At 43.4% G+C, this 12297-nt stretch overlaps 2 long non-coding RNA genes across 2 annotated transcripts; both read left to right on the plus strand.

Annotated features, from left to right (window-relative positions):
* The first annotated feature begins 991 nt into the window (after nucleotides 1-991).
* Nucleotides 992-3875, plus strand: LOC106148416. Its single transcript, XR_001233839.1, has 2 exons — nucleotides 992-1332; nucleotides 3544-3875. It is a non-coding gene; the product is annotated as an uncharacterized LOC106148416 (long non-coding RNA).
* A 1994-nt stretch (nucleotides 3876-5869) lies between these two features.
* On the plus strand, nucleotides 5870-11834 carry LOC106148404. Its single transcript, XR_001233828.1, has 2 exons — nucleotides 5870-5954; nucleotides 8651-11834. It is a non-coding gene; the product is annotated as an uncharacterized LOC106148404 (long non-coding RNA).
* The last annotated feature ends 463 nt before the right edge of the window (nucleotides 11835-12297 follow it).

The following is a 12297-nucleotide window of genomic DNA, read 5'->3' on the forward strand; positions in this document are numbered from 1 at the left end:
CCAACAGCCTCTCGGGACCATAAAGTTAAGTGAAATAAATCGGCTACACAAACACTGCATGGTTTCTCTTATATGAGAAACTGAAATTACAAATAAGCAGCAAAATAAAAGACAGATAAGAGGAAGTAGGGCATTAGATCTTCCTCAAAGGGGAAAGGGACCAGTGGCTGGAGGAGGCTAAGGAAAGGGGATAAGAAAGAGAATTATGATGTATTTTATACATACATCAATTTCCCACACGGAACATAAACATTAGGTACCACAAGCACATATTGATAAAACAACAGTTTAAAAAAATTGTCAGAAAGTGGGCAGGATGACGTCTTCCCAGGCTAAACCACTCGCTTCTGCACCCACTTGAAGCAGTTAGCGGTCGTCACAGGCACTGGTCATAACTGGTCAGCGACCTTCTGGCGGCCCCCACAGGCCATGGGTGAGTTAAGTCCTTTTGGGCTATGTCAGAAGAGTGCACACTTTCTATTATACCTGTTCTGCTGCATTCCCAGGGGCGATTACTTGAAAGATAAGATTTGCTGCTTTGTAATTTTATAACAAACGAGTGGATTTGCATCATCTGTTAGAGAGAGGTCATGTTATCTTAATGGGTGACAGTGGACCATGATGAGCCCTTCTTATTTATGGAAAGAGGTTATCAATGTCCATGATGAAATAGAAAATAGACTTATTACAAATAGTACAGTGGGAGTCTACAGATAAAGAAAAAATATATATCCATTAGCATTTCCCTGTGACAGGAACAAAATCCCTCCGCCTTTCTTGCTTTTTAAATTCAGTGTGCCCTCCAACCTCTGTCCACTAGATGGTGATATCCGTCCATTTATCTGCCACTGCAGCGCTTCCATGAGGTTAAATTCAGTTTTGAGACTTGAAAGCTAGAGGGCAAGATTTCCTTACAAATAACATCAAATTAAAAAAAAAAAAATTAAAATCCCTTTGAAGAGAACACGTTTGTGAAGGTCCCAGACTGGAAGTTACAAGGCTGAACCATAGGTGTGAGGGGGCTGTGTGTCACAACTCGGGCCGCGATTTGCCCGAGGTGAGTCACAGAAATCATGACGAAAAGATTGTTTCCATCGTAAACCGAGCGTTTTTTTGTTTTGTTTTGCTGTTGCCCTGAAATATAGCTTAGAGCAGCGTTTTTCAGTTTCCTGATCGCCTTCCATGAATGAGCCCGCGGGTGTGCTGTGCGCAACGGTCCCAGTCCCCCGTGATGAGAGCTGAGAAAGCGTGCTGCTTGCGTGAGCCTGGGAGAGACTCCAACCGTCATCTGGAAGTCATAAAAGCCCCTTTTGAAAACATTTGATGTCACTGGTGAGTGGTGGTCATGTTTCAAGGTCTCTCCAGGGTCTGCACTCTGAGGGCCAGAGCCGGCCTGGTGCGGAGTGCATTTCAGAGGCTGGTGTCAGGCACTCTGGTCGTGAAGGGGAAGCTCGGACCTGCTCTTTGCTTCCTCCAGCTGTGCCCTTCCGCCCCGCGCCCCAGCTCTGCCTTCGTCCTCTTCCTCTGCATCAGGCTCTCGCTTTCCCTTTCATGACCTCTGACTAGAACAGCTGATCACTTCATCTTTTTGTCATCTTGATTTTCTACCTTTCAAATTTCCTCTAAGATTTAAACAAAGGGTATACGTATTGGCGTACATACTGGCATGGAGCTAGATGCTTATCTCAGACTCACAGAGAGCAGAGCTCTTTCAGTGTTCCTGACCACCCTTAACCTAAAAGTGGGGGCAAAGGAGCTCCCTGAAGCTAGGAGATGGGGAGCGCCTCTTTCTCTGTCGCCAGGCTGATGAGAGACAAGCGACCACCCTCCCCAGACCACCCCGGTACACGTCTGCTTGAATTAGCATCAATGTTATGGATGTGGTGGGGTTTAGGTCCTCAGGAAAGGGACTTGGACACATGGGCAGAGGAAGTCAGGCCGCCGGCCATGGTGTCCATGCTTTCGTGGCCCCCACACACGGGAAGTCTGGCCCCCGCTCTGGCCCCCTCCCGAGCTCTGCCTGCTTCCATCTGTTGAAGGCGACTCTTTGACACATGTCACCTTCACCAAGCAGAGCTGGCCCGGGTTTCACACAGCAGCCCCTCACACTGGTTTCCACACTCGTCTTAGTTTTCCAGGTTGAAGTAAAGGAAAGGGTGTGAGGAAGTAAGAATGAGCGCATGCAGCCTCTGAAATACGGGGTGCAGCTTTCCAGCCTAAGAAAAGTCTCTAAAAGGGACAACTGTGTTCATTTTATTCAACAAAACAGATAATAGAGATAGATAGATAGATGACTGATGGATAGATGATTGGTAGATAGGTGATTGGTAGATAGATAGATGACAGACAGATAGATGTTAGCAGGTAGATGGTGCCTAGATAGGTACATGGATGACAGATGATAGTACAGGTGGGAGACTGATAGACTGTGGACAGACAATAGACAGTAGATTACAGATAGACTGTTAGACAGTGGATAGCTACACTGGGCACCAACTTACTTTTTATAGCTATTAAAACAGCACAAGAAAGGCGAGCATAATTTATGAGTGCGATTCGTGGGCAAATCCCGTTAGAAGGTGAACCAGCTGCATATTTTCGGTGAAGTGAGCTGCTTGATTTCCTTCCGGTTGGAGCGCTTCCTGCACAGGGCTGCAGGGATGTGGAAGGAACATGCTCAGCTGTCATCAGTGCTGTCTGCGGGAGAAGGAGACCCGCTACGTGGGGGCAGCTGGACCCTTCTCCACCAACTGTCGCAACAAAGCAGAGCGTGAATTTAGAGACAGCAATAAAGGCAGCATTTACCCTGCTTTTAAGTGGCAGAGTCTGTTCTAAGAAACTTCTGTGGGCTGCTGGGAGTCTCCCTTTCAAGGGCGCCCTGAGAGGCAAGCCCAGCTTCATCCCGATTTGAAGGGCCCGCTGGGGTACTGTCACCCCAAGAGTGTCCTCCTGGGAAACTGACAGTGGAGAAAAATAGGCTACTTTGCCAAGAGGGCTCAACTGATAGGGTTTGGGCCCTTTTTGTTTAGAAGTTAAAATACTCCACTGGAGGTCACAGCACAAAGTGCTCCGGGTAAATTTTACTAGGGGTCTTGGGTCTTTCCCGTGATTTATGCATCCCTGAGGTCTGTTTGCCATGAATGAGCCACTTTAAAAATAATGATTAATTAAGGCTTGCTCTGCCCAGCCCTTCTGCTGTTTGAAAAGGATCCCTCGAACAGCAGATTTGTTGTTTTATGGACTGGTTTAGATACAACGGGCTTCCTTGATTACAATGCCACATGCCTCAAATATTTTCACTGAAACCGATCAGGCCACAAGGAGAGGCTCAAAAGCCAGGGGGCCTGGAAAAGCCTCTGGGGAGAAAAGGGAGCTCGCTTCAAAGGTTTTGGTCTTATGATTAAGAAGAAAAAAGACTCTTCAAAAGGTAGGGGGTATAGGTTTGGATCTTTCTTTTTCACGTCCTGTCTATGACTTTTTCCACTCAATAAATCCAAAAACATAGCTGCAGAATTCTGATTTTTCCTTCCCTTTCTCTTCTAGTAACACATATTCAGAAACCAAAGGGAGAAAGATGTCTTGGAAGAACCTGGTTAGATCTGACCATTTTCAATGTATGGAGTCGAAGAAGATGGAAAGATTTCACCAGTTTCCAGGGCTTCTCTCCCAGTGATAACGTGTGTTCCACGGCTTATTAATCCCAAGTGTTCCAAGCTTGACAACTTGCGGGGCAGAGGGTGCCAATATTTCTTAGCTTAAAATAGCCTTTAGTATAAAATAAATTCCTCTGATTGCTGTTATACACCATAGATGAAGTCAGATGAGATAAGCTTAGTATTTACAAAAATAAAAAATAAAAAATATTTCAGAAATACTGACTGGTTTTCTTTCATTTCTGATTACTTTTAAAATATTGCTGTTTGGATAGATAAATGTTGCATAGATTTCCAGTTTATTCACTGACCTATTACTAGACTGAAGATATTTCTTAAAAGTTCTCCATGTCAGTTTCCTCATTTTGTGAAAACAAAATGGTATTATTACTTATGATCACAGTCATTGTATAAATAAATAAAATGCAAATACTGTCACTTAATTTCTCCAGTAAAGTCATCAGGACAGTCAAAAACCATAACAGAATTTTGTATTCTAAATTCCTGCCCTTGTCAGTATCACAGATCTCAAAGCATTTACAGATATAGAACATAGAACAATACAGTGTGGACTAGAGATATAAAATTAAAACATTGAAACCACTATTTCTTGGTTCTATGATATCCTGAAACTTCAGTAATATCTACCTATTGCATCTTATGAAGCAGTGTATAAAATTTGTCTTTAAAACATGCCATAGCCCCTGTACCAAAATTAATTGCATTTTCTACGTATATATGTGTTACCATATATTTAAGTTTTCATTTATTACTATACAGTAGATAAGTGGCTCAAGCTAGTAATTAGCAGTACCAAGTGACTCTATAATTAATATTCACTCTTCTTTGGCACTGTGGCACATTTTAAGCAGGACAACCTGATGTCATAAGTGATAAGCTTATGATAAGCTTATCCTTTTCTTCATCCCTTAATTGACTAAAAACATTAATAATAAATAAACATCTTTTGGGCAAAGAGCTCAATCTATTTTCACTGGCTATGCTGCATTGCATTTTGCCAGTGAAATTTGACCTGGGGAAGTGGATTGGTCAGTTTCTTTTAAAGCAATTGGAAGTATGGTCTTTATCAGAATTGAGACAAGAGGACACAGTTGTATTTGATTAACAAATATGGGTTGGTACCTAGTACTGTTACCAGATTCTGTACTCAGTTTGAGAGACATAAAACTTAGTCTCTGCCCTCTGCTTCTGGCTTTGTGAAATGTAGGTTTTTCCCATGAAAAGAGATTCATAAATACATCAGTTCCCGGGAAACGTGACTTCCTATGTCTGGCTCCTACCCTTCCACTCTGTCTGGTGCAGGGCCCCATCATTTTTGTTAATTCCTAAGCATAACTAACTCATCAGCACTTTTCCTTTCAAAATCCTCTCACTAATTAATTCATTCAGCAAATCCCTACTTAGTATCTACTATAGGCCACCACTCTTCTGGGTCATAGGAGTGAAACAAGGAATAAAACCATCTGTTTCCTGTGTGTGGGTTTGTGTTTGAGTGCGGGAGAAAGATAATATAATCAGAATCCTTCTGGCCAAATGAACATCAGCATCTATGGCAAATACAGTGAAAAAGAGACACAGTTGGGTACGTGTGTCCTGTGACAGTGAGAGGGACAGGAATGACACCTGGTCCTGGAATCTAAAAACGGAAGAGGTTCTAAGTCAGCACAGAGGGGACGGAAGTGCTCCTTGTTGCTGCAAGTGAGACTCAGAGAATGAGACAGAGACAGGAAAGGTAAAACAACAGAGCAGGGGCAGAATTTGGGGCAAGACAAGGGAAGAAAGGGGAGCGGAAGTCAAGCTATGGCAGACCTAGAATTGCACGGAAGTGATGATTTCTCAGACTTCGACTTTGAAAAAAGCCTCTGCCTTGGTGCAATGAGCACACAAAGGACATCTTGCTGGGGGCTGTAACCCTCCTGACACGCGAGAACATAAAAGTGTGTGTGCCTTAGTATGTAGCCGCAGTGCCTGAGTTATGTAGTTGCCCCTCAGTACCCGATCCAAGCAGTCAGATATTGCTGGGCTGCTCTTTATAATACAATTTTCAGAACAGACCCATAGCCCTGGGTAGGAACTTTCCTTTGGTGGCACATGAATGGTGATATGCAGTTTGTTTGTTATGTTTCTCTAGGAAGCAACCATGGGAACACAGCAACATAAGTAAGTTGTTTTACATAAGTAATACGGCAGCTAAAACAACGCTGTGAACTTCTAAGATTCTTCTCCCCTTGCAGGCTTTTCTTTCTCCTAAGGCCGTATTCATGTCTTCATGGTCTGAAAGTGAGGTTGTCCTTGTTCTTTATCCAAAGAATGATGGAGAAAGCCTGACTCATATAAATAACATTACCTTTACAGAACTGGCTGCCAATATCAAGCCTTGAATTTTTTTAAGGTTGTAAGGATGGGAGGCAGACATAGAAAGCCATGTTTCCCAGCATGAAGACATATTTATGGGTTGGTCTTCATGGGCAAAAACTGAGGGTTTGTATAGCATCTCTTGTTCCCTTTGCCCTTTGTTTAGTTACGCAGTGAATTTTTTCTTTGATGTCACTGTGGGAAGGTCATTCTTATAGCCTAGGGTAAAGTTGGTGTCCTGGATAGTGCGACATTGGGATCATTCCTTACTTGTGTATGCAGAAAGCATGGTAAATAACAAAAGAAATCCAAATTTGGTGGAATTAGCCTGTGTGACACAGAAAGGGGAAGTAGTATGGAGTTTCTGTTTACCTGGAGCTTCAACTGGATGTCTCAGAAAGTCTTTTGTCTGATCACCACTACTCCTGTGTTCAGCTCATAATAGGAGCTTCAAGGGCTCAGATAACCAGTGTGCTGGGTTAGTGCATTTGCAGAGAGTCGCGTCTACTGTGTTAGTTTAAACAGAGCAGGATTTATTATAGGTGTCAAGTGACTTCCAGAATCATTGGTGGCACTGAGAAAATCGAAGAAACTTGGGTAAGTTTCCAAGAGCTGCTCCCAAAGCTGCCCAGAAATGGGCCACCAAAGGGTTTCAGTCCTGTCATCGTCACAAAGTGAAATGCCAGTGCAGAAGCATCTTCTGGTGTGTGTTGTTCCACCATCTCTACAGCAGCCAGGAAACGCCTTGAACTTCGTCTCCAGTTCAGAAGTTAAGTCCCAAGCGATTATTTCTGACTGGTGGCCCATAAACCACATCAAGTACTGGTATTATTGACCCACACAGGTATGGAGGCGTGGCTAGTTCAGATGGGAAGAGTCAGTCAGCAGCAGGCTGGAGACACAGGAGAGTGGTAGGGTAATTCCAGTTCAAAAGTGGTCTAGTGGCCAAACATTTTCTTGTAGAAATCAGTACCTTGTTCTATTGAGATCCTACACTGATTTGATGAGCCGTACCCATGTTTGGGAGAGCAGTCTGTGAGAGTCTAACAGATGTCTCCATCCGACACACACACTACCCAGGACGTCACATCATCAACTGGAGACAGTCTGCAGTAGAGCTTGAATGAGCCAGTCTGTGGAATCAGCAGGATGTGTACGGAAACAGTCCTGTGAAGTTTGAACAACTCCTCTAGAAAAGCTTGCTTGTGAATCTTCTTGGAGGCCAAAGATAAAGTTCCACTTATAGTTTTTGGTCTCTCTCCGTATTATGTGGTCTTAGTGGATGGTGAACTGTCAAATGAAAGTTCTCTCCAAATGAGGGGGGGAAAATCTCCACAAGTATGACTGCTTACACTCTTGAAAGCAAAAGCAAGGTCACAGGCTACCAAGAAAAAAATATGTACAAAGATTCTCCTGGTCACATTCATGGCTTTCACAGAGGTTTCCTAAAATTGATGATTCTATGTTCCTATATTTCTTCTCAAATAATATGAAAGTCTCCTCCTGTATGTACATCCTTCAAAATTAACGTAAAGTGACCAGTTTCCAAGATTTTACGTTTCTCTCAAAATTTCAACCAAATGCCACCTCTTTAAGAGAGAACCTTGAATCCTACCACTAGAATTTAGCAAACCAAATTTCAGAGTTTCTGTCTAACCACTGAATAGCTTTGAGCTCTTCAGGCACTAATTGAAATGTAATAGTTACTCACATCTGTATGTTGCTCTATATTTGGAGATATTTTTATATCTGATGTGTTCTTTAGTCTCCTCGACAATTCTTGGGGTTTTCAGTACCACCACCATGAAGACGAATAGAAGCTCAGGTGCACTATTTGACTTCTATGTAGTTAGTACTATGTGGTTACTACTAGAGGCACCAAGCCCGTTTTCCTTTACTCAATTCCTGTTTGGTTTCCTGCATTCCATAGCTCACTTTCACAGGATTTTCTTCCAGTGTACACCCACATACATACTATACAACTCTATGCTGCAAGATTTAATACATCAAACCTTAGGTAATTCTAGTCTTGGTCTGTAACATTCATTTTGAGGTGGCTGAAAAAGTTGTGAAATTTTCCAAGGCTTAATTTTAATTCTCTCTCTTTGAAAATATATTTGAAATCTATACTTGAGATACAGACTCCTTGTCTAATATTTCTCAGAGTCCCACAAGGGGGCAACAAGTGTTCTTTGAATGGCTAGAAAATCTAGCACTGTTTTTCTTCAGATTCTTTATTCTTTATTTATAACCAGACCAGACAACTTAATATGTGTGGGTTTTATAATAAAAATTTGAGAAGATTTGCAAGTGCTTACTCTTTAAAAATTCTTCTAACACACTGACTTAAGCTGTTTTCCATTAGAATATGTTAAATATTAAGGTTTATTCCCTCACCCTTTGTCTTGTCTCTGCCCTTTTTCAGTTTTTGCTGGTGTTTTCTCCTAATTAGGACCTTCTAATCTTCATCAGATCCTCCCACCTGCTAACGTGGCTCACGTACAGGCCCCATGGTGTCTTGGGTAGAAGAACCCTAAAAAGTAAGGTCATGGTAATGTTAGCTAATGTTGGAAGCTTCTTCCAGGAAGAGACGGCGTCATATCATTTTTTGTGTCCCGCAGGAGCACTCCAAGGGGGACCATCTTAGTGCCTACATGATAGAAAAGTTGTCTTCAAAATGAAGTAGTGACCCAAACGCTTGGACAGTGTGAAGGAGTGACTGAATGGGAGAATCAATCAGCAACAGATCTGCAGCCAAGGTGGACAGAGGGATCATGGACCCAAGTCCAGGGCTCATTTCTGCTAAATGATTTTTCATCCAGAGAAGCAAAGCCTATCTCTCAAAGCCTTGCCTTTCCCACTGCTAGTATGTATAAACCTTACGTCATATCTTGATGCCTCCGTTAAGGTTTTGGAGATCTTGGAAGAGAGGCTTCGTCTGCAGTGTGAATCACCTCTGGAGCTTAGAAAAGGCCGTGTCTGGGCCTCATGCTTGGATTCAGCAGGCCTGAAGCAGAGGAAGGAGCCCGCAGGCTTCCTGTTGTGCTGGATACACAAAAGATGACGAAAGCCATTGTCCTACATTGACAGCCAAGCAGTCCATAATATTGCAGTTCTCAAGCACTTGAAAACAGCCTTCTTTTTTGCTCTTTGTCATAAGCTTTGCATCAAGAGGGAGGGGAGAGTCTATTTTATCATTTTACTCCCTATCAAAGGAGCACTTCTAGCATACTTACCCTGAGACCTTTCAGAGTTTCTAGCTCTGTCAGCTGACTTGGACTTAGCTGAGCTGTGACTGAACCCTGACTGACGGCCACTTACCCTTGGTCACATTGGTCTCACTAGATACTAAAGTAAATTTCTGGAAAATTATGAAAGATCTTTTAAAAAGGCCAGTTTTTGTCCAAATTGAAGCAAAGTCACTAACACCCACTGCACCCCTGCTGTAGCCAGGCCTTGGGCTTATCATGTACATTGTCTCTCTTAAACTTCACGGAAGTCCGGTGGGATCCGCTATCTTGTCCCCACTTTAAAGATGTAAGAAGGCAGCTCTCACAGGCCACGAAATGCAGCCAGAGCTACACAGGCTCCAGACTCCAGGGTCTTTAACCACTGTGCCACACCATTTACTGCTTAAAATTCTATTTGAAAAGGATGGATTAAAGCTTCCTTTAGCTCTCTGTTGAGTTGTTGTTCTCAAGTCAGGAGGGCAAATGGTCAAAAAGAAAAAAATAGTCTTTAGGCTGCGCTGGAGACCCATTCAAACATGCAGTGAATTGCACGGTGGGAAATCCGTCTAAGTGGAAAGGGGTTCTGACCATTATTTTAGGTTGGGACTTGTTTTGGTTTGGCCATGTCTGAAGGCTTCATCCCTAACTGGGAGGTGGTGGAGACTCTAGGAGGCTGGCTGAGAAGGAAGAAGCAGCTTATCTATGGAGGGCATGACTCCAAAGGGTGTATTTTGACCCCAGTCCCTTCTCTCTCTCTCTCCCTACCTCCCAGCAGCCCTGAGGTGAGTAGCTTTCTCCACCACGTCCTCCCAGCCATGATGCTCTGTGTTGCTACAGGCCCCAAAGCCAGCCAACCATGGTGGACCGCAACCTCTGGAGATATGAGCCAACATACATCCTTTCTCCTTTCAACTTGTTTGTCTCAGGCATTTTGTCACAGTAATGCAAAGCAGACGAACACAGGCCTGAATATAATTTAATTTCCAGCTTCCCACATAGCTTACCAATCAGGAATAGTTCCACAATACATGCTAAAGTCTCTGGCTTTGACTTTGCTGATTTTCTTAATAACTACTTTACTGAAATGACAAAAGATAATGAATATTTGAAACTGGTTATGACACCATTAGAACACACAGAGGCTTGTCATTGGAAGACTGTTTGGTTTTAAATGAACATTGGCGCCTTTTCCTCTGCAGACATGTTTAAGACACAGAAACTGTCTGGCTTGAGAGGCCATCACAGGAAGTAGGTGAAGCTCTAACCTCATCACTTATCTCTGGGAGCCAGAGGAAGAGGAAGAAAAGTTCAGATAAAGGAATACAGACAACTCTCCCGAAAGCAATGCTAAGTGGAAGTGTAATCTGAACACGAGTTTATCAGTGCCCTTGAAATGAAAGGCAATATGTATCCAACAGTGATGTCACTTTAACTTTGCTGAATTTTTAGATACTCTGATTTCCTGCTGGAGTTTTAGTGGGACTGAGTCAGGGAGCTGATATGGAATCTATTCCATTTATCAAGTATTGTGTAACAAACCACCCCAAAAGTGAAAAACAAACAGCATTCATCTTGCTTTTGAAAATCCAATTTGGGAAGGACTTAGCATGGATAGCCCCTCTCCTCCACCCACTGCCAGCTGGGGCTGGCATTATTTGAAGATGATTCTTCTGGCTAGCTGGGCTTGTCACCATAACACCCACACTGGGCTTCTCCCCAATGTGGCAGCTGGATTCCAAGGGCGAAGTCCTCAGAGAGGAGCAGAAATCATATTACAATTTATGACCGGGCTTTAAGAGTCATGAGCTTTATTTCCACTGCAGTCTATTTATTGAGCCTGCCACAAAGGTTCTCCCAAATTCAGGAGGAATAGACTATGCCCCTTGGCAGGAGCAGAAGCAAGATTCTGAGAAAACATATGAGACCAGAACCACTGCTGTGTTTGTTTTTGGAAAATAACACTTGCCTTAGAGCCCATTGTGTGAAGTGATCCAGAAAACCAAGTAGAAGCAGGATCATTCTTCAAGGGAAGATGGGCACCCTGAAGACCAGATGACCTTGTTGCCATGATGGACTGTCCCACCACTCTCCAATCCCAGCCTTCTCTCGGTCCCAGGAAGGACTCTCTGTTCACAGTGGTTGAGCCTTTCTGTCTCTCCTCTTGACTGCTGACCCCCTATCTCTACCATGGCTCGGTGACACCACCCCCCAGTCTCCTCTGGCTGTGCTTGTCACAGTATTCCTTTCCTTCTCTGAACTTTTACCTTTATGTCACTGGCAGGGGCGCTCACATATTCTTTCTTCTCTTGCAAGTGAATTTTCTTGGATGCATGTTTGCCTCCGAATTAGATAATAAGCCCTTGGTATCTCTCACAAAGCCTTGCACAGAGTGGGCATTCAGCTCATGGTTCTTGACTAGATTACACATTCATTACATCACTGTGCAGTTGGTTTCCCCGAGTTACACATCAACATGAGAGGGAATTGCAGTCCCATGGCCTATTATACAAGTGTGACATCTCACTTGAGTGTTTGGTTGCCCTTCAACGACAGGCAAATAAATGTCAGATTTGTCTTCTTGTTTTTCCGATCTTCATGCAATCAGGGCTTTGTACCTCTAGGGATTGGAATAATTGGATCATTTCATAGTTGCTTAGAGCAGAGCATAAAATACACTGTGGCGTGTAGCTCTGGGGGTGATGAAAAGAAGCCGGGAAGGGTCAAAATGGATAGAATCTGGTTGAGTGCCCCTCATTCTCTCCTGTGTGTGGGAGAAGAGTAGATGGAGGGAGGGGAAAGGAAGGGCTATTTCAAGTCGCTCCAGACCCTGGAGTGGGTGGGAATGAAGTCACCATCGGGTCCAGTTAATAATGGTTAAAGTTAGTAAAGTGAGCGGGGGTGAACTGAGTACTTGCATTTATTTGTTTGGAAGGAGTTTAAAAATCCTCCTGACAAAGCACTCCAGTTCCACCTAATGCAATGCTGATGAGTTGTCACAGGCAATTTCCCTCGACTTACTGAGGCTCTGTCTTCTCTGT

This window comes from Chinchilla lanigera, unplaced genomic scaffold (genome assembly GCF_000276665.1).
Source record: "Chinchilla lanigera isolate Chin_1 unplaced genomic scaffold, ChiLan1.0 scaffold00020, whole genome shotgun sequence".
NCBI lineage: Eukaryota > Metazoa > Chordata > Mammalia > Rodentia > Chinchillidae > Chinchilla > Chinchilla lanigera.